This window comes from Grammomys surdaster, unplaced genomic scaffold (genome assembly GCF_004785775.1).
Source record: "Grammomys surdaster isolate TR1022 unplaced genomic scaffold, NIH_TR_1.0 328, whole genome shotgun sequence".
NCBI classification, from domain to species: domain Eukaryota; kingdom Metazoa; phylum Chordata; class Mammalia; order Rodentia; family Muridae; genus Grammomys; species Grammomys surdaster.
Window position 1 is genome coordinate 1,597,841 of NW_021604747.1, and position 20,532 is coordinate 1,618,372.

The 20,532-nt window shown below is 39.9% G+C and overlaps 1 protein-coding gene across 3 annotated transcripts in view; it reads right to left on the bottom strand.

The window, feature by feature from the left end:
• The window catches only part of Znf438 (zinc finger protein 438), a 181,287-nt gene that overhangs the window by 99,503 nt on the left and 61,252 nt on the right, over positions 1-20,532 (bottom strand). For all 3 annotated transcript variants that reach the window (XR_003712771.1, XM_028778196.1, XM_028778197.1), the window contains 2 exons: positions 6,348-6,425; positions 3,025-3,111 (listed from right to left, as the gene is read on the bottom strand). The gene's annotated coding sequence lies outside the window, so the exon portion shown is untranslated. Of the gene's footprint in view, positions 1-3,024; positions 3,112-6,347; positions 6,426-20,532 lie in introns of those variants that run through there.

The following is a 20,532-nucleotide window of genomic DNA, read 5'->3' on the forward strand; positions in this document are numbered from 1 at the left end:
TGTGTGTGTGTGTGTGTGTGTGTGTATGAAACATGTTTCCAACAGAGAGAATCACTTGGTCCTACCATATATTTCTACTATCTCCATACCTGTCTAGTTTTCTGTGGTTAAAATTTTCTAGGGAACAAAGTCTCTTGGTCCCTTCCACGCTGTGAAATTCAGCATGGTTTGTAGTCACTGGGGAATAAACATGAGCCAGGCTGTCCTACTAGTGTATGTACTTCCCAGGCAGCACTGACTATTCGAAGAGTCATATATAGGACACTGGGGCAGACAGCAGGAAATATGGCTTGCTATCTTTCTGTTTATGTTGCTAAATTCAAAGAATGACAATATTGAACAGTTAGTAGAAACATTATTAACTAAAATGCCTGTCTGAAAATTATAAAGCAACCAAGTACCTGTGGAAACCAAAGTTATATGAACAACTGAATTCCCTTTATTTTCAAAGGCAGCTTAAACTAGCATAGTACCCAAATGAAAACTGAATCTTAGTCAGGTACAGGTTTTGTGTAAGTCTCTGGCATGACCTTGACATGTCTTAGGATCACCACCATTCCATTTTTAACAGTACTTATAACTTAATGGGTGCCCCAAATTTCTCACCTCTTTCATATATACTTGAAATGAGCACGCATGGATTAGAATAGCTGTAACTATCTTTCAGTGTGTTTTACCCTGTAAACCACTAAAGTTTCCCAGAAATCTAAAAACATTTTTAAAAGCAATTTTGTGAAAACATTTACAAAGAGGTGACTTTGTTCTAAACCTTCAAATTACAGGCACAGTAGTTCAGAGACTGAGGATATCACCCTTAGTCCAGTATATCATACTGCTACTTAGAACCTGACTATCCTCACTGGCACTGAGCAGGTACCAGAATTCAGACCTAGCTAATGTGGCATGGGTGCTAATGGTTGCTTCTGACAAATGGCAAAAAAATATTCAGTGCAGTATCAGGATATGCTCTGACCAGGGAAGTGGTAAAAGCATAGCAACGTATTCTGGTTCACTAATGCTGGGAACATGCAATATTAATCAACAATAGTTTTGGAAAGTTTGCAGCACTAATAAAAATAAAATTCCATAAAAATCTATAAAAATTATCTTATTTTTCTGTGTGTATATGTGTGTGTGTGTGTGTATACATGGGCAGACTGTACAAGTTCATGTGTGTGTGCACATGTGTGTTTGTGCAGCAGGATACCACAGGTTGATGTCAGATGCTGTGCCTTAGGAGCTGTCTATCTTGTTTTTTTTTGTTGTTGTTGTTGCTGTTGTTGTTTGTGAGATAGGATCTCTTGATGCTCAATGAACCTTAGTCTTGTCAATAAGGCTAGATTGGCCTATCCATAAGCACAGGGATTTCCCCATCTCCCCTGTCCTCAGGTTCCCATGCTTGCAGAGCAAGCACCATACTGACTGAGCTGTTTCCCCAGACTCTCAAATCATCTTAATGTATGCTTTCATTTGGGTTTTTTCTTCTATTTTTGTTTGGTTTTGGTCCTTCATTTTTCTGCTTGAATTAAAATTCTCTCAAACTGCTAAAGCTTTCTCCTACCTATCTATGACATCATAGTGACTCATTAGCTTATTATCCTCATAACACCCAAGTTGGTCAATACAGATACAATACAGGACAAATTTTATAGGATGACAGATAGGATTTTAAAAAGTTTAATATAACTTGTTCAAGTTTGTTAGTGACAGAAGTAAAGTCCATGCTCAACTCTCTAGAGTCTAAGTTAGTACCTTATATTGTATTCCTTTATAAGTAGAATCATAAAGGTTTAAGAGCAGGCTATTCAGACAGACTAACCTCCAACCAAAACTAGTTTCTGTTGTTGCCTTGACTTTGAGTTTCAGAAATCCATTTCCTTGTTTGTAAAACTGAGTTATATGACAAAACCCATATGAAGACTGCACAGAATGGGCCCTGGATAAACACCCTGCTGCTTCTCCTCCCTCTCTATCAGGTGCCAGTAAGTCAACTGTCAAGTGCAAACTTAAATATCTATTACAGAAGTAACTCAAAAGTATGGCAATATTGATGAAACATAAATAACCTCATTGTTAACAGTCAAAAAGCTCACAGTAGCACATGTGGAGGGAGAGGCTGACGCTGGGTGTCTTCCTTGATCAGTCTCCACCTGCTCACTGAGGAAGGATCTTGCTCTTGAACCTACATTCTCTGTTTTGGACCATCTAGCTGGCTTGAGAATCCCCTTTCTCTGACCCCCACACACTGAGATTACAAGCGGTCCACATTTACTTGGTTGCCAGGGATCCAAACTCAGGTGCTCATGCTCCCCAGGGAAGCACTTATCCACTAAATCACTTCATTAGCACCCATGTCAAACCTTTATAAAGTAGGAGGAATCACATCAAAACTTCATGCCTTGGACTTACTCTCAGCTGATCACTGTCTCCAAGGTAAACAGTAAAAAACAAAGAGCCCAGAAACGTGCTACCATAGGGCAGTCTGGGGAACTCTGAATGTGAGTGTACTAAAGCAGCTATGAGGCCACAAGAGTCAATACTACATCTGCCAAGGATCCAAGAGATCTGAACTTCTGGCTCCTGTAAGAATCCATTCTTCTGTTCACTTTTACCCTTGCACAAGGATGGACTCAAGGTGTTTGTGACTGACATAAGCAGGTGATTGGTAATGCAAAAGCAAGAGGCTGCACTAAACATAGACATGTGCAGGGAACGAAGTATATGTATGAGGAGGATAGGTGTCATGGTTGGGAAGCAAATGCAGATCAGTCACCAGAAAAATAACTGGTTACCCAATTTAATTAACTAAAAACATTACAATGTACAGCATGACTTAGAACACTGCTTCAAATCTCAACTTAATGCTGGAGAACAGTATGCCAACAACTACTTATACATGTAACTCTGACGCCCGGAGTGATTCTGGAGGGTTAAGGCTGTGTTACTGTATATGTGGAAGGTTATTAAATGCTTTATAATGATTATGCTAAAGGTCATATTTCTCATATACATAACCTCACTTACTATTATGAGTTAGACATGTACATGAGCAGACAATGGTCTCCTTCCATTAAATGCAAACTGGCTGAAATTACTGCTGAAGTTGCCAGGCTGTAAGAGAAAAGAGATCAAATTAACGAGGGTGAGGGTATATAATCAGTTTATAAAACAAACTGTACCGGGATCAAGGGTGATATCACCAACTCTCATATATCCAAGTATACTTCCCAGTATGACTCCTCTCCTTTTCTCAGACCATCACAAAGTCTAAGTCAAGCCTTTTCTTACTTTTCTTCCATTCAGATGTTCTTGAATAATCAACTGATTTTGGTAAGCTCCAACTTGATCATGCTACCTGCATGATCAAGAAACCTCTGAATGGTAACTCCCCACTGCCAGAGGGACAGAGATCCAGCTCCTTGGCAGGGATCTCCTAAGTTTGGCCAGTACTTCAAATCTAGTCTTCTATCTTGCTGAATATCAAAACTAGTAGGGAGTTTTAAAACCTAAATAGGTTGATAGCTCAGGCCCCAGAAATTCTATTTATCAGTTCTCAAGTAAGATTCTGAGACTTGGAGCTTTAAGAAATCTGGATGACACTCATGAACTGCCAAGACTGAAGCACTTAAGCTATTTTCCCAATTATTCTCCCCAACATAAGCTAACTCTTCTGTCCCAGACAGTGGTGGCAGCTTGCTTATCTCTATTCAGGCTGACCATCCTCTTAGACTATCATTTCTCCCCTAACTCTCCTTACACCTCCCCTATTCCTCTGAACCCCAGGGGCCCCCACCTCTGTCTTTAGAGACATGGGAAGCACAGTGGGATTGCCATTCTGAGCATCCTAACTCCTCTCGTTTCCTCTGTAAAGTCTTTCGTGGCAATGACACTGTTTCACTGAGGGTGCTTCTTTAACACCTTGAGCCTTGGATTTCAGGCCCCAAGGGAAAGTAAAGTTTCTCTAGCATCTTTTGTTCACACTCTCTAGCCTCTAGCTTTGACAACAGTATTAAGCATAAATCAGGTACTCATGTGTGTAACACTTAATGATCACTGAATAAATTAAATTCTCTTAAATTTATGAAGTGATTTTTCTTACAGTCTGACAACCTTAGCTGTCAACCTCGAGATTGTTTATGCACACAGTGACATGTTTTTCACTAGAAGCATCATTATATCAATGTAGAAATGATAATCACTTGTTCACAAAGAGTGACGTGATGTCAAATATAAGGGTGATAGCTATTAATGTGTTTTCCCTATAGATAGAATGATTTCCATGTTTATGCATTTTCCATGCATATGCATTATGCTGTGTAGGTGAGCAGAAAGGGATAGTGAAACAGCTCTTCATCTCTCTACACCTGCTTAAAACGTCCCTCTCATGTAAAGGGACAGCTGAGCCCATCCTAATCACTGTGGGGAGGACCACAGAGCCAGAGGACTTCTAGCTCAGTTCAGAGCAGGAATTCTCAACCTTCTTAATGCTGTGATCCTTTATATAGGTTGTGGTGACTCCCAATCATAAAGTTATTTCACTGTTACTCCATAACTATAATTTTGCTACTGTTATGAATCATAATGTAAATATCTACTATGTATCATGTATGATATGCAACCTCTGTGAAAGGGTTGTTCAACACCCCTCAAAGGAGTATTGACCCACAGGTTGAGAACACTGGTTTAGAGTGTCATGAGCCTATAGGTCAGTGTCTATGACACAGTTTCCGAGTTGCACTAAAGGGAGAGTAGCTAGAATGACTACCAGAGCTCCAGCTCAACCCATGAAGTTCCTGACCTCTGAGCCTTTGAGACATAGAGGTACAGCTTCTCCACAGAACGGCACAGCACAGCACATGGCAGCTGCCTGGAGTTAGAGTGGTACTGCTGACAGGTCCTGTGTGTGTGTCTGTGTGTGTGTATGTGTGTGTATGTGTGCATGTGTGTGTGTGTATATGTATGTGTGAGTATGTGTGAGTGTGTATGTGCACATGCATGTGTGTGTGAGTGTGTGTATGTGTGTGTGTACATGTCTGAGTGTGTGTATGTGTGTGCATGTATGTGTGTGTATGTGTGTGTGTGCATGTGTGTGTGCATGTGTGTATGTGTGAGTGTGAGTGTGTATGTGCACATGCATGTGTGTGTGAGTGTATGTGCATATGTGTGTGCATGTATGTGTGTATGTGTGTGTGTGCATGTGTGTGTGCATGTGTTTGTGTGAGTGTGAGTGTGAGTGTGTGTGTGTGTGTGTGAAATGCCCTCTGCATTCCAAATAACAGATTAGACATAAGCTTCTGGGTTCAAAAATAAAGAGTATTTCTAAGGTTGGGGCTGACTATACCTACACAGTATTTTCCTAGGCTAAGGTAGCAGCCAGGAGAGCATAATAAAAATAACTAGCTGTCATGAACATGTGTCAGCATCCATGAGGATGAACACCAGAGGGCAAAATGGAAAAAGCCAAGGACATTCTTAGATGGCTAAGCAAGTATTACTAGATACTATTAAAGGCTATGTTAAGTGTTGTGGGAGACAAATATTAGACAAGATCTTTGAGTTGTAACCTACAACAGTGAATACAAATAACAAAAACCACATGGTAAAACACAGGGATGGAAACAAACACTAGATAGAGGGAGCAGAGAGAGCAAGAACAAAGACCCAGTGCTTCCAATAGAAGCTGAAAGTTCATGGTTGTAAATGATATGGTAGTTTGAATAAGAATGCCCACCTCCCCAAGGCTCATGTATTTGAATACTCAGTCCCCAGTTGGTGGCACTGTTTAGGGGAGTCTTGCTGGAGGAAGTATGTCATTGTTGGGGTTGGGGGAAGCTCTGAGGTTTCAAAGCTTTACACCATTTTCAGTATGCTCATGTGCTCTCGCTCTCTTTCCTACTCCCTCTCTCTGATTCACGCTTGTGGTTCAAGGTGTGAACTCTCAGCTTCCTGCTCCAGCCTCTATGCTTGCCTACTGCGTCCACCTTGCTGTCATGGACTCTACCCCTCTGGAACCATAAGCCAAAGTAAACTCTTTCTTGCATAAGTTGTCTTCATTATGATGTTTTACCACAACAAATATTGATACACAAGACTTAAGACAGAGGAAGCAGCAAGCTTGGTTTAGCAGAAATCACCACAGAAATCACAAGAGCACAGGTATCATGTAATTTAAAAAAAAAAATAGCATGATGGACTTAAGAAGTTATTGATGCACCATTTCCCAAGAAGGATTTCATATACAAGAGAACAAGGTACTTTGAGAAATTTGAAAGTCACAAAGTGGCAAAGGTGTCATTCACCTTTATTCTTTGCTTTTAAGTCAGTCTTGAGCTGGGACTAAGACTTACGTGAAGTAACTTGATTTAGCAAATGTCTTCTAACTTCTAAAACTTCTATACTAGATGACACATGACATCCATCTTTATCTGAAAGCAAATGTAATAGAAGTGTTAAAACGGAGAGAATTGATAGGTAGCTTATAGAAACTAATTAGATGATTGCACCTGAAAAGCAATAAAAATTATATGTAGTAGTATAAACCTGCCATCTTTTACACTAGGCATCCAAAGAACCTAAAGTAAAACCCTAAGCCAATGCTCACAGGCTTTTAAAGGGGAGATCTATAACACTCCCATTCATTTGTTTCACTTCAGAATAATATAACTTTGAGGAAAATGTTACTTAACATTTAAGCCTGGTTTTTAAAAAGTCCTTAAAATGTACATGAGATCTGAACTCTAGTTACTATCCTGGTGAACATGGGAATACCACACTGACTATTAGTTCCTGTTTTCAAGAAACTCATAAACCTCCAGATGACACACGCAAGAAAAAAAAAATCTCATTGAGGTAGGTCCAGTAAGTGCTACAAATAATACAAGACTCTCTGGGACTTTAGAGTTAATTACTACGAATAAGCATAGGAAGGTTCTTCATCCTGGGAAGATGATAGAGATGAACACTGGGAGGCTGATCAGATGTTAAGCAGAAGAATTTTGGTTTGATATTGTATTAAAGATTTAAATAGTAGATTGTTTTTTAAGGAATTAGGTACTAGATTCAGCACATGAGGGTTCCATTTATACCTACAGTAAGCCAAAAATGTTTTCAGCAGGAATCATTCAAACTTATATTTTAAAAGCATGGCTATTGGGCTGGAGAAAATTGCTCAGAAGGTAAGAAAATGTACTGCATATGCATGTTTGGACCCCAGTACTAATGTAAGAGGCTGGACAAGTGCATATCTGTGTGCCTATAACCTGGGCTTGTTGGCTACTCCAGATTCAATAAGAGACCCTGTCTCAAAGGAACAAGGTGGAGAGTGATAGCACAGAACATTTGACGTCTTCTTCTGGCCTCCACACATAGGCACACAGGCACTCACATGCAACACCCTACATTTACATGCACACATAAACACGCACTCTCTAAATAAATTTTATTATTTATATAATGGAATACACCTGAGATGCTGTGAGGACTCCATAGGCAAAGAATCTCTTCTGATACTGCAGTAGTCAAGGTGAGAAGAAATTGGCACAATTGCAATAGAAGTAAACTGTTAAAAACAACTCGCTTAAAATGTCCTTCAGAGTGGGAACTAGATTAGTGACCCCATCAATCACTCCAAACAAACAACTGGAACCACCACCAACCTTGTCACACAGTGACAAACACAGGTAATCTGGGCTGTAATAGACTTTCTTTCCAATCTGAGGCATTAACTATAACCTTAAGGAAGCTGCTCTAGAACACCAGAGCCCAGTCTGTGACCAACAAATACCCACAATCATCCCCTTGAAAGGTCAACTTCAGAATGGTCTCTGTGACTGCTCACTGCTCTGAGTTAGTGTTTGTTCATCTTATAAACAGTTTATTTATCTGAGGATGGGATTTCACAAGGAAAGAAAGGCAAAAGAATGGGGTACCCTGCTCTGTCTCCTCCTCATGGAAGAAAGCAGTCACAGATGAACTCAATGGTCACTTGTAATCTTAGAAAAAAATTTCAGAAAGGCAGTGAAAGAAAATAAGAGCATCCATGAACTGAGATATTTAGAAGAAAGAAGTAGAATTACTAAACCATATCATGTGTAGTTATAATTACCACTTAAAATATTTTCTTAGGACAGATACAAATTAAAAACCTACTAAGCTAAATTTAAAATTATTTTTGGTTATATAATAGCAAATAGCTGGTCCTGAAAACATACCGAGCAACTTATATTTAGAAATATATATATATATATATATATATGTATATGTATATGTATATGTATATATGCATGTATGTATATGCATGTGTATGTGTGTGTGCAGGTAACAACAATTAATTGAAAAGAGGCTATGAGAACACACATGTATCCATTCACTGATGAGTGGATATTAGCCCAAAAGCTCAGAATACATCCAAGATACAATTCACAGACCATATGAAGCTCAAGAAGAAGGAAGAACAAAATGTGGGTGCTTCAGTGCTTCTTAAAAGGAAGAACAAAATACTCATGGGAGGTAGAGGGTGAGAGGGACTTGGGAGGAAGAAAGGAGAGGGAGAAGAAAAGGGGGGGAAGGATCAGGTATGGGAGGAGACAGGGATGATATACAGAGGGTCAGGAATTTGAAAAGAGGTATGTAGCAATGGAGGATGGGGAACTGGGAGTAGACAACAGAAAGTCCCAGATGCCAGGAAAGCAAGAAGCTCCTAGGACCCAACAGGGATGAGATTAGCTGAAATGCCCAACAAAGGTGAGGAAGAACCTGTAGAAACCATATCCAGAGGTTAGGCAAGGCCTCTGGTGGGGGGGGATGGGGCCACCCACTCATCTCCAGATTTTTCACCCAGAATGGTTCCTGTCTAAAGGAAATACGGGGACAAAGTATGAAGCAGAGACTGAAGGAAAAGCCATCCAGAGACTGCCCCACCTGGGGATCCATCCCATATACAGACACCAAACCCAGATACTATTGTGGATGCCAAGAAGTTGTCTGCTGACAGAAGCCTGTTATAGCTGTCTCTTAAGAGGTTCTGCCAGAGCCTGACAAACACAGAGTCGGATGCTCGAAGCCAACTTTTGGACTGAGCATGGGGACTCCAATGGAGGAGTTAGGGAAAGGACTGAAGGAGCTGAAGGGGTTTGCAACCCCATAGGAAGAACAACAATAGCAACCAACCAGATCCCCTAGAACTCCCAGGGAATAAACCACCAACCAAAGAGTACACATGGAGGGACCCATGGCTCCAGCCCCATATGTAGCAGAGGATGGTATGGTCTGGCATCAATAGGAGGAGAGGCCCTTGGTATAGGGCCTCATTCCCAGTATAGGGGAATGGCAGGGTGGGGAGGTGGGAGTGGGTTGGTGTGTGGGGAACACCCTCACAGAAGCAGGAGGAGGGGGATGGGATAGAGGGTTTCTGTGGTGGAAAAAAGGAAAGGGGATAACATTTGAAATATAAATAAAAAAAAATCCAATAAAAAAAGGCTATGACTTTGAAACGAGCAAGGAGGGATCAATAAGAGGGTTTAGAGAAAGGAAAGGAAAGAAAAAAAGATGTAATTATACTCTCAAAGAAAAAATAACTTAAAATGAAAAAGGGTATAATTCTCTTAAGAGTTAATACCAGTTCTATCAGCTGCTCAGGGCTCAGCAAATGCTTCTCTCAGCCTAAAACAGAGAAGCTTCCCTTCACAATGAATGGCACTGAATGTGGACATGCAAAAGTATGCTGACAAAGTGACAGTTGATATTTAGCTCCAAACAGAACACCAAGACTCAGGGAATAGCTAGGAAGAAGGGAAAGAAAGAATGTAAGAATTGAATGATGGGGAGGAGGGCTGTGGGATGCTATCTGGTAGGCACAGCACAGTCAATATAATCATAATGTCACAGCAGCTTCAGCCAACTGCACAAGGCAGGGCCTTAATAGTCAGTTGGAGCCCTATTCTCCCTGATGAATTACTGATTACTGATGGATTCAGGAAGAAGAATAGCAGTTGTGTCTTCAGTTGTCTACTCACTAGTGGGCCTACCATGTTCCAATGGACAGCTCAGCTCATATCCATTATGATGGCTAGTCTTGGTTATCAACTTGACTACATCTGGAATTTATCAAAGCCCAAATAGTTGGGCACACCTATGAAGGAATTGTTCTTAATTAAATCATTTGAAATAGGAAGACCCACTTCTAATTTGGAGCTTTGAGGTTAGAAAATACACTTATAATCCAGATCTCTTGAGGTAGGAAGATCCATCTACCTTTAATCTGGGCCATACTTTCTGCTAGCAGTCTATATAACGAACATGGTAGAAGGAAGCTTGCTCTCTTTGCCTGCTTGCTAGCAAGTCCATTCTTTCACTGGTATTACAGCCTACTTCTTTGGAATTATGGCATATACTGAAGCCTACCTCAGACATGCAGATTCCTGGACTAAACAACTACTGGATTTTGGGACCTTCCATTGGTAGATAGCTATTGTTGGACGAACTGGACCACAGCCTGTAAGCCATTCAAATAAATCCTGTGTGTGTGTGTGTGTGTGTGTGTGTGTGTGTGTGTGTGTGTGTTTTGTGTACATTCAGTAAGTTCTGCTCAATTAAAGAACCCTGACTAATATTAACCTATAACACAACTGATCCCAGTTAAACTCAGTGAGTCATAAAAAAAAAATATGAATGGCAGAAAGGTACTCAAAGAGAGAGGTGAAGGACTTAAGGGGATTTAGACAGGCTGAAGGATAACTGTAATCATAATATACTATATGCATTATGATTTCTGTCAAAGAACAAATTTATAGTAAGTTATATAAGAACAAACAAGCAAAAATTCCCAAATGATCTGACAGTGGCCAGCATTAACATATTCCCTTGGGAATGGCTGTAGATTTGTCTCTCCTGGGTCTACCCTGAAGGAGTACCTGGTGGATTCCAACCACAGTAATAGGTGGGCAGACATAAACACGGTAAGACACAACTCCCATACCCCCTGATGAACATCCAAGTAGGGAAGAGTACCAAATATTGACAGCAGCCACCAAGTTGCATGTATAAGGATACCAGGGTACCATAGCATGAGATAAGAACTTTATCTATTAGATTTCCTTTACTGCATATGACAAAATGATTTCTAAAACAGTCCTTTATATAAGATTTGGCATTTTTATAAATAAAGTGAATTTACAGATGACCAAGAACAGGCTAATATTCATGAAAGTTTTAAGTAATCTTTTAAGTAAGTGAATTTTGTTTTGTTTTGTTTTTAAGGTTAGAACAAATCCACAACCCACCAACTAACTAACCAACCAAACCAAAAAAAAAAAAAAGAAAAAAGAAAAAAGAAAAGAAAAACCGAAAACCAAAAACCCTATCTTCTGCTACCTCAATCTACCCCTCTGTTCCCCTGGAGATAACTTTTATTTATATGAATACATTGCTGCTGTCTTCAGACACACCAGAAGAGAGTATGGATCCCATTACAGAAGGTTGTGAGCCACCATGTAGTTGCTGGAAATTGAACTTGGGACCTCTGGAAGAGTAGTCAATGCTCTTAACCCCTAAGCCATCTCTCCAGACCCTGAAGATAACTTTTAACATGCTTGGTTAACTGCTTATTAATATAAGAGTAATATGACAACAGGCTTCAATGATATTGTGTGTACATCATACATGTGCACATATATGCAGTATTGTGAAATTTCTAATCCAACAGTGCAGGAGATTTTAATAAGAGTTTTTAAAGAGGAAAGGACAGAAATTAGAAGGGTAGAGTAGGTATGTCCAAGCTCAAATACAGGAAATACAAATGTACACTGTGATTACTCTCAAATTCCCTAAAATTAGCTAACAAACTCTTTAATTGTAGAATACTAAATAATATCTTGAAAGACTCCAGATTTTTACAAAACAGTATGGGAAGATGGTTCACATCTCACTGGCAGCAACACATGCAGTTGGACAGTGGGGATATCCAGATGCAAGCACAGGCCATGTGGCCTCACCCCTGGCAGCTGACATAGAAACCAAAGCTGCAGATTGTCCAAGTGTGTCTTCAATGCTGAGAGCCTAGTGTGGTTTCTGTGCTGCTTTTCCTGTGACCAAGTAACAAAAACATCCATCTGCAAAGTCTGATGCTAAAATTAAATATACTAGGTATCAAGGATCTCAAGAGAAAAAAAAACTAAATTTGTTTTACAAAACCAAAAAGTAGGGCTAAACATTTTGTGAGACTTAGTATATAATAATTGCTTCATTATAAAAGAACTTTTCAGAAGTAAAAAAAAAAAATCCTAGGAAACTATATTTATAATGACTTCAGCTACACATATATGCAAAAATAGTGAATTTAGAAATACTTCTTTTTCTGTTCAAATTCAAGCCAAGACTTCACTCGGCTGTGTGCAGTTGATCTTACCAGTGAGGTTAGATCCACCTTTCTGTACTTACAAATGTTCACTTTTGAATATTTCTTCCTAGTTTTTCATTGAAATGTTTGACTGGGAAGGAGACAGTGAACTGAACTAATTGTATGGGTAGCTAAAGAAAGCTGTTGCGCGTCCTGGGCAGAGGCTTTTCTGCATTCCATTGCAAGGGAACAAAAAGCATGTAGCTGAGAGCAGAAAAGTCTCTATTGGACAGGGAGCAGGGAGTAACTACTGCCTGCATATAAATGCCTCCCACTTCTTTAAATCCAAACCACAACTGTTTGTTTCATGTCGTATTCCCACTTCCTCTACAAATCTTTCACCACTCTCTAATCTCAGCTCAAATGACTTCCCCTATCCTCAGCCTCTCACTTTGCACATAATCAGACCTAATTTACTTTAGGTTAGTTACCTTTGGACTGGATCAGTTACTAAAAGGTCTAAGGAACCTAGGGAACCAACACTGGGAGGTACAATGCTCACATTAGCATTCAGACAATACCTGCTGATTTACTGGTATTGCTATTCAATGTTTTCCCTAGAAACAGTCCTTGGGAGAAATTTATGCTTTCTATTGTGAAAATGGTGAATTTGCTCATAGCCTGGGCAACATTCATAGGTTGTATGAGAAATAACTTGTTTTCTGTGACAGAGCAGTATCTTGACTAGGCAAGTGAAATACAGACCACCAAACAATTTGGGGTACAGAGTGTTGGGATAGAATTAATTGTTTCATGGCAAAAGGATTCTGAGCAATATCTACCAGTTGAGGCTAACAGAAATGGTGAGGGCGACAGATTTAGAAATAAGCATGCACTTATGGATCAAGAATCCACAAACAGCAATTTACAGTACTATTCAAGAAGTTTTTACTTATATCTTTTATGTAACAGGCTCCATATTACATCAAAGAACTGAAGACAAATGAAAAACACTAAGCATCCTTATTGACTCCACGAAGATGCAAACATAGTAAATCTAGGAACTCAGCCAGTCTCCTCCACATAAAACTGCACTTCTGTCCTCAAGTCCTTAGGTTCCAGGATGCTGAAAGAGAATGAAGGCCTGCTATAAGCAGTGGGAGCCAGTATGACAAGAGAGCTATGTCCTAGTCACAGAATGGTCACAGGTGTTTGTCATCCTGTGAACACATTTAGACTTCATCGCATTACACTTCTTCTAAAGTAAAAGATAAAAAGGCAAAGATAGAAAACACGTTGCCAACCATAAAAAGACATGTATTTAAAATATGGAATCAAACTGGGCTGCTGTATACTTTTAAAACTAGAGAAAAAGTAGGGAGCACATATTCTTCTCAACTGTCAAAAAATTAAAATTAGGAGTGTTGCCACTTTGCATCTGATCCAACTTCAAATGACTGACTGAATAACTGGCTAACTTGAAATGTGCTCCTTCAGAATTGAAATTCATTTCTTTAGAGTGGTTTTAAGAGTTAGAATACCAAATTAAAAGACAACATGTTTGCATTCAGACATAAAATCACTAGATCAGGATCAGCAGAATGAAATTCCTACAGAGTTAATTTGACAACAAACACAGTTGTTAGATACTAGTTTTAAAACTAGTATGTTACTATTCTGTTGTTTAAGTCAAAGAGTTCCTTCTGGGACTGCAAAGCAGGGAGCATGGCCTATCTCACTGAGAAAGCAATTGCTATTCTTGAAACAGGAGGTTGTTCGCCTACACAATCACCTGGGACAAACTTGGCCAGTGCAAGCAGGCCAGAAGGTTAAAGGAGCCTGGGAACATTTAACATCATGAAGGAATTACAGCTCAGGAAGATCAGAGGGAGCTGCACAGGAAATGTGAACAGTAACCCTTTCATAGCTTTGAGCCTCTTCCTACAGCCTGTGATAAATGGAGTCTTACTGCCTGAACATACACAAGCACAGCAAAGCAGACAGGAAAGAAGAGGCATTTTATCCATACATATAAGAGCAGAGCATAAATCTACAATGAGTTCACGACATGTCTGCTCTAGAAAACAGACATGGGCCTTTAACTGTAACTACCACATATGCGCTGTATCACTGCCTTTATCCAAGAGAAATGCGAAGAGTGGGTGGGGAGGGAGGATGGGAGAGCTGGCAGGCTCCTCACAAGTGGGGAAACATGGAACCTGAAAGCTGACCAACAAATAGGTTTCCACTCTGGCTGACAGTTAAATATCTTGTTCCCAGTAAGTCTTTGGGGAAAGCATTCTTTCCATAATAAATAATATGCTAGTAAATCAGACATTTTTATTCCATCCTTTATATACACTTATGTAAAAGTTTCTTCAATATTCTAAGCCAGCTTGACAACTCAACTGATTATAAACTGTTTTAAAGAGTAGCTTAACTAAAAAAGTTGAAACATTCTATATAATTTGGTAAAAAAGATGTGGCCCAGCAGGTCTTAGATAGCTTTACAAGGCCCTCACTGGGATCTCTTCTTAGTGTAGCTGCTCTCAGCAAAGAGGAACTGCTCAGTTTACAGGAACAGGTGCAACAAAATGATACTAATTGAACATAACATGCACAAACACACACATTCGTCAGGTGGTGGGGTCAACAGAATAGGAAAAAAAAAAAGGGCTATTTCCAAATGGATATCCTTAAATACCAAATGGAACTCTCCAGACCCTCTGAAAGAAGATGGCACTTTTACCATTGGCTTAACTTTAGGATAGATGATCTGCTAAGAAAGGCAGGCAAACTAAACCTGAAAATGAATATGGACATGGCAAAGCAAACCACAAAGGAGAATCGCAACAACTAGCCAGAAGAGTGAGAGTAAAATCAAAAGAGTTTTTCCATAGTAAAGTGCCTTCTGCAAGGCCCACAGAGGTTTTCATAATTATATCCATACTTTTTCACACTATGAATGGCACAATGAGATTCAAAGTAGCAAGTGAGATGGAGCCACAGGCTTCTTGGGTGCTTTAAACAACTGCCAATTTCTTTAGTACCAGCTCTCAGACATATAACGTCAAGAGTGCAGTCAAGCCAAGGGGGCTCGTCCTTTCTAGGGTGCTGATCCTTAAAATGTGGACCCTGAGCAGCACACATGCAACCCGAGAAAGCTTCATCTGCAGTGGGAACAGGCCTGTTCTCCAGATGCTGGCACTCACCACCACTTTAGCACATGAGCTGATCTACCATCACAAAACCCACCTGCCATTCTTGACTATTACTAGAGATTTTAAAACAAGTTAATAATTATAACCAAAAGAAAACAGAAACAAGACAACTGGACTTTTCCAGTGTTCTATCACAACAGATTTACTGATACACTTGACTGGACAGTAATTTGTTTTAAGATCTTGAAGAGTAAGCATCAAGAAGAGGCTAGTCGCTGGAACGTACACACTCTCTCCTCCTGTTGAGTGCTACTGTGAATGGTCCTAACCATCAGCCAGAAGAAACTCTAATATATAACTCACATTCAGATTTCATTAAAAGACACAGCAACTATGCTTCTTTTTCGATTCTGAAAATAGTAAAACAATACAGTAATGTTTTTGAGTAGCAAAGCATGAAAGCAAGCAGGTCCAATCCTCTCATGGGGCTATCAGCAGGAGAGGAATTTCTGAAGGCCTTGACAAATTAGAGCAATAGGCAGACAAGAATGCTACCAGTTACTGGCACTGTTGCATAGCACTTAGTAATGATCCATGTAATCTCAACCTGGTCACTCATGAACTGAATATTACTAACATATAGTTAACACAGTTTAACAAGGCTTTTTCAAAGTCTGTTGTTGGTTAAACAGCAGAGGAGAGTTAGATATTTCTGACAACTAGCCCACTCACTGAAAGTCCTTAAAATGGAATATTGAAATATCCCCAACCAAACTAACCCAAACCAGTTACAGAGAAGCACTTTCCTCCTTAGCCTTCCTAATATCACACCCTTCCAACAGTTCCTGTAACCATTCTGAGTTCCCACCACAGGCCCTTCTCACACCAGTGTAACTAAGGCCCAAAATAAAAGATACTTTTCAGAGGCAAACTTCCTTCACACTGGTCTTGTATTTCCTACAACTGTCTCCAAAATAAAGATATAATCACAGGCATAGGCTTCTAAACTATTATCTGCTGAGGAAATGTACAGGGTTGTACTTCTCCCTAGATAGAACAAGGCATGCTGCCACTTCATTCTTGAATCCCAGACTTTCTATCTCCAGCCTCTGGCCCAGTGTACACTGGACTCCATGGACCTGACAAAGGCCATATATGGTACACAAGGAACAAGAAGCTCTCTTCTTACCAGAGTCTAAAAGGCATTCTTTCAAACAACAAACCTAAATGTTTCAGCCGCAAAGCTTCAGATGTTACAATGGCAATGTACAGGAAGATGAAAGTAGAATTTTACCATATCTCAAGGTTTTGATGCAGACTATGAGATTAAACTCTATGAAGAATGCTAAATATCCTGCCCTAGTACATAGGGACCACACAATAGACGCCAAATGCTACTAGTGATATCAAGAGTAGGAAAATCAAAACAGGAATGGTCATATAGCATCAATTGATGTAGTTTGGTCTCCTATAACCATTTATGTAAAACCAAAATTGCTGTTCCACAGATGTGTGTGTGTGTGTGTGTGTGTGTATACACATGTGCATGGGCACATGACATGTACATGCATGCATACAGATATTTACATGATTTGGAAGAATAAATGGCAAAATGATCTCTGGGAAGATGGAAGGGACATGGTCAAAGAAAACTTTGGTTTCATCTAGAATGCTTTAAAAAAAAAAAACCTTGCTAAATGAAGTATCTTATAAATTGTCGATTTCATTATTTGTCTCAGTTTTACATTTTAAAAAAATATATTTGTGATTGATGGATCTCAGTTCCTAAAATGCCACTGTCTTCTTGAGCAGTGCCATTCACAGTTATACACAATTCTCTCAGGAATCTTTTTAATGGCCTCCTGAATGCTGTATTAACAATATCTACTTATATCAAAAGGCCCATCCCCACAATTTTATGAAGTTTAAAATCCACTGAACACATTTGATCAAGGAAAAAGGAGGGTTTCAAAGCCCAGGAAAACATGAATCAACATAGTTCTATATAAAAAGATTGCCCTTTCCCTTTAAATTGTGTACATGTTTACATTTAATAAACCATACAGAGAAAGACAAATCTTTGATTCTTTATAAAAAGGCCAAAGGATATCTACTTTAAACCATCCTGACAATTTCAATGCCTTGAAGGTTGCTGTAATAAAAACCCTCTTCTAGGCTCTTCCTAACTTCTCAGCTTGGCTGGATCATATTTGTATTAGTTGAGCTTTTTAAAATTCTAACTCTCCTCCTAGTTCCAGGCCATAACTGACTTTTTCATCCCATTCTCTTTTCCTTCAGATGATCTAGATTTAGGCTCATAAAGTGGGGACAAAGCAGGTCACCAAAGCACACTCCCTAAAAGCAGCCAGTAGTGGGCCTCCTAGGGTTCAGGCATAGACATAAGCCACATCCTCTGACAGATAGGCCTAGCCTGAACCAATCAATTTACATATCCAATGTCTAAATTAAAGGCTTCTCATACAAAAAAGACACTAACATTTCACCAGAAAATGGCTAGAAAAAGCAGCCTTTGCCTTGGATAGGAAGCCATTGGGCTGGGTAGGAAATCCACACACAAAAAAGAATGTGGGTGTGGGAAATTAGGTTCGCCAATCTTTTGAGGAGCATTTAAAATGCAAGAAGAACCTTTCTGTGGATTAGTGAAAAATGATGTTGCTCAAAAGGCACCATCCTTTATTTCAAATAATAAATTCTGGATATAATTTGTAGGCAGCACAGGGTACCTCAATCATCATGAACATCATCTTTGCCTTCAGTTTTATTTCTTGAAAATGGACAGCACAAGCGTCAACAATCTCTTCTCCCAGATGCTAAACTAAGAACCTGATGAATATTAAGTAGCTTTCTCACAAAAGCATCAAACTCTGGTTCCTCCAGCAGTTGACTTCTTCCATTCTATCAGGCTGAGTCCTAAGGTCTTGCAGAATCAGATATAGGTGCTTGAGGCTTGGGTTCTAAGAACACAGCAAAGCTACCTGCATAGTTCATTCTGCTTACTCACCCTGTTCTACCTATCGACTCACCTCTGCCTGGAGAGCACCCTGTAGTCCCATCAGACAGCACAGTGCCTAACCCAGAGTAAATGCCACACAAACCTGAATGACACATACCAGACACTTGCTATTTACCTGCCTGACTCACTCAAGATTTCTGGACAAAGGACATTCTTAGTATAGCCCCTCAAATGCAAATGGACGTTAAAAGTATACCATTTATACCTGTTAATACTTTCCTTGAATGTTTTTGTATTTATTCCTGGCATATTTTGTTTATTAAGACACGGCAACTCCTGAAAACTTCCCACAAATGTTCCTAAAAGACAGGGAAATAAAATGATTCCACCTTTTTTGTTTTCAATGTGATGACCAAAGAGGATAACCAATACAATATGCATAGCCTTTTCTCCATGCTGCCCTGGACAGGCTTTCTTGATAGCTCTTCCTTTGTGATACAGCCAGAGCAAAGACTTTCTTCAAAAAGAATCATCCCATGACTGCTGTGAGGCTTTCATTCACCCACCACAGTGTCAGCTCCTTAACTATTGTGATATTTTTATCACTTGAAAGTTCTGCCAAGCCTGTTCTTGACCACGATCAGTTAAACTTTGAAGAAATCAGTGCAGACAGCACCCTCTCACTGATTAATTATAAGTTTCTAGAGCTTTGTTTTAATGGGTTACTGGAAGGTGGGACTGCTGATCACAGGGGAATTATGGCTGATAAGGTACAGCATTGAGGCAGTGAAGCTGAGAAGACTGTGATCAGTTGCTGCATGGGGCTAGCTGTGGAGGCAGCAGAGTTGGCAGGCAGAGAGTAGCTGGATGAAGCACAGGAACTTGGCAGGTCATTTTTAATATTTTCCACAACAAAACTACATTAAGCAAAGATAAAACTTTTTAAAGATCCTCAAACACAATGGAAACAAAAATTTTTAAGAAGTTATTTTTCTTTGTTTGGATGTGTTTCTGTTTATCTGAATGAACAGCAAGTGAAGACAAGAACCCACAGTAGCTGTCTAAATCCTTGGAACTGGAGTTAGACCAGTTGTGAGCTCCCTAATGTGGGTGCTGGGAACCAATGCAAGGTCCTCTGCAAGAACACCAGGTCTCCCCAGCCCCAGCATAAGGACTTAAATATTCTTGCTGGCATACTGACACTTACTTGTAACTATAGCACCCAGGAAGCTGAGTCAGAAGGATTGTGAGTCTGAGTCCACCCTTGCTTATACAAGACCCTATCTGTGTTCAGCTATTACATGTAGCAGGCCACAAACCAAATGAAAAAAGACATGAAAATAGGAGAGCGATCTGTTAGGAGAAGAGGTTTGATGGAAGGGGGAAAGGAATTAAAAATAATAAGGAAGAGTAGATCAAAGTACATGGCATATACAGAGTGAAATTGTAAGAGAAAAATAAAAACAAGTGTCCAACAAGCTGTTTCTTATTTGTGTAGTTAACAACTTTCAACTTTTAGTCCCCACAGAACCAGTAACTAGCTTATATAGTTAAGAGAAAAATATCAGCATGTAGGACCATGAAAGGGGTCTTGGTTTTTTGGTAGAAGTGCTGGCTGGAAGTTGCCCAGAGACCCTGCAAGAAATGGGCATTTATTCAGCCGCTCTCCCAGAATCCAGGCTCCTAACCTGTGCCATTAACCTGCACAGTTCAGTCACATAGGACAATACAGCCCCTCCCAAAGAGCACAGGTAGAGGGCGTGATTACAGGCCTCAGCCTCAAGAGATTTACATACTAATGAGATACCTGAAGGCCAGAGGGCATAGCCAATTAAGCATTCTTCCACAGACTTATCCCTCCCTATTTAACTCAGGTCTGCCCTGAGTTGGGAGGGGGGGAGGGGATATGCATCCAGATCCATCTACCATCTGCCATGAAAATAAACCCTTTTGGAACCATGAACTTTCTCGTGTCTCTGGAGCCCACTGTGGGGAAACACGGAGAAGGCCTTTAATGCTGAGCTACTGCAGCCTCCATGCCTAACTTCCCGCCTAGAGGACCT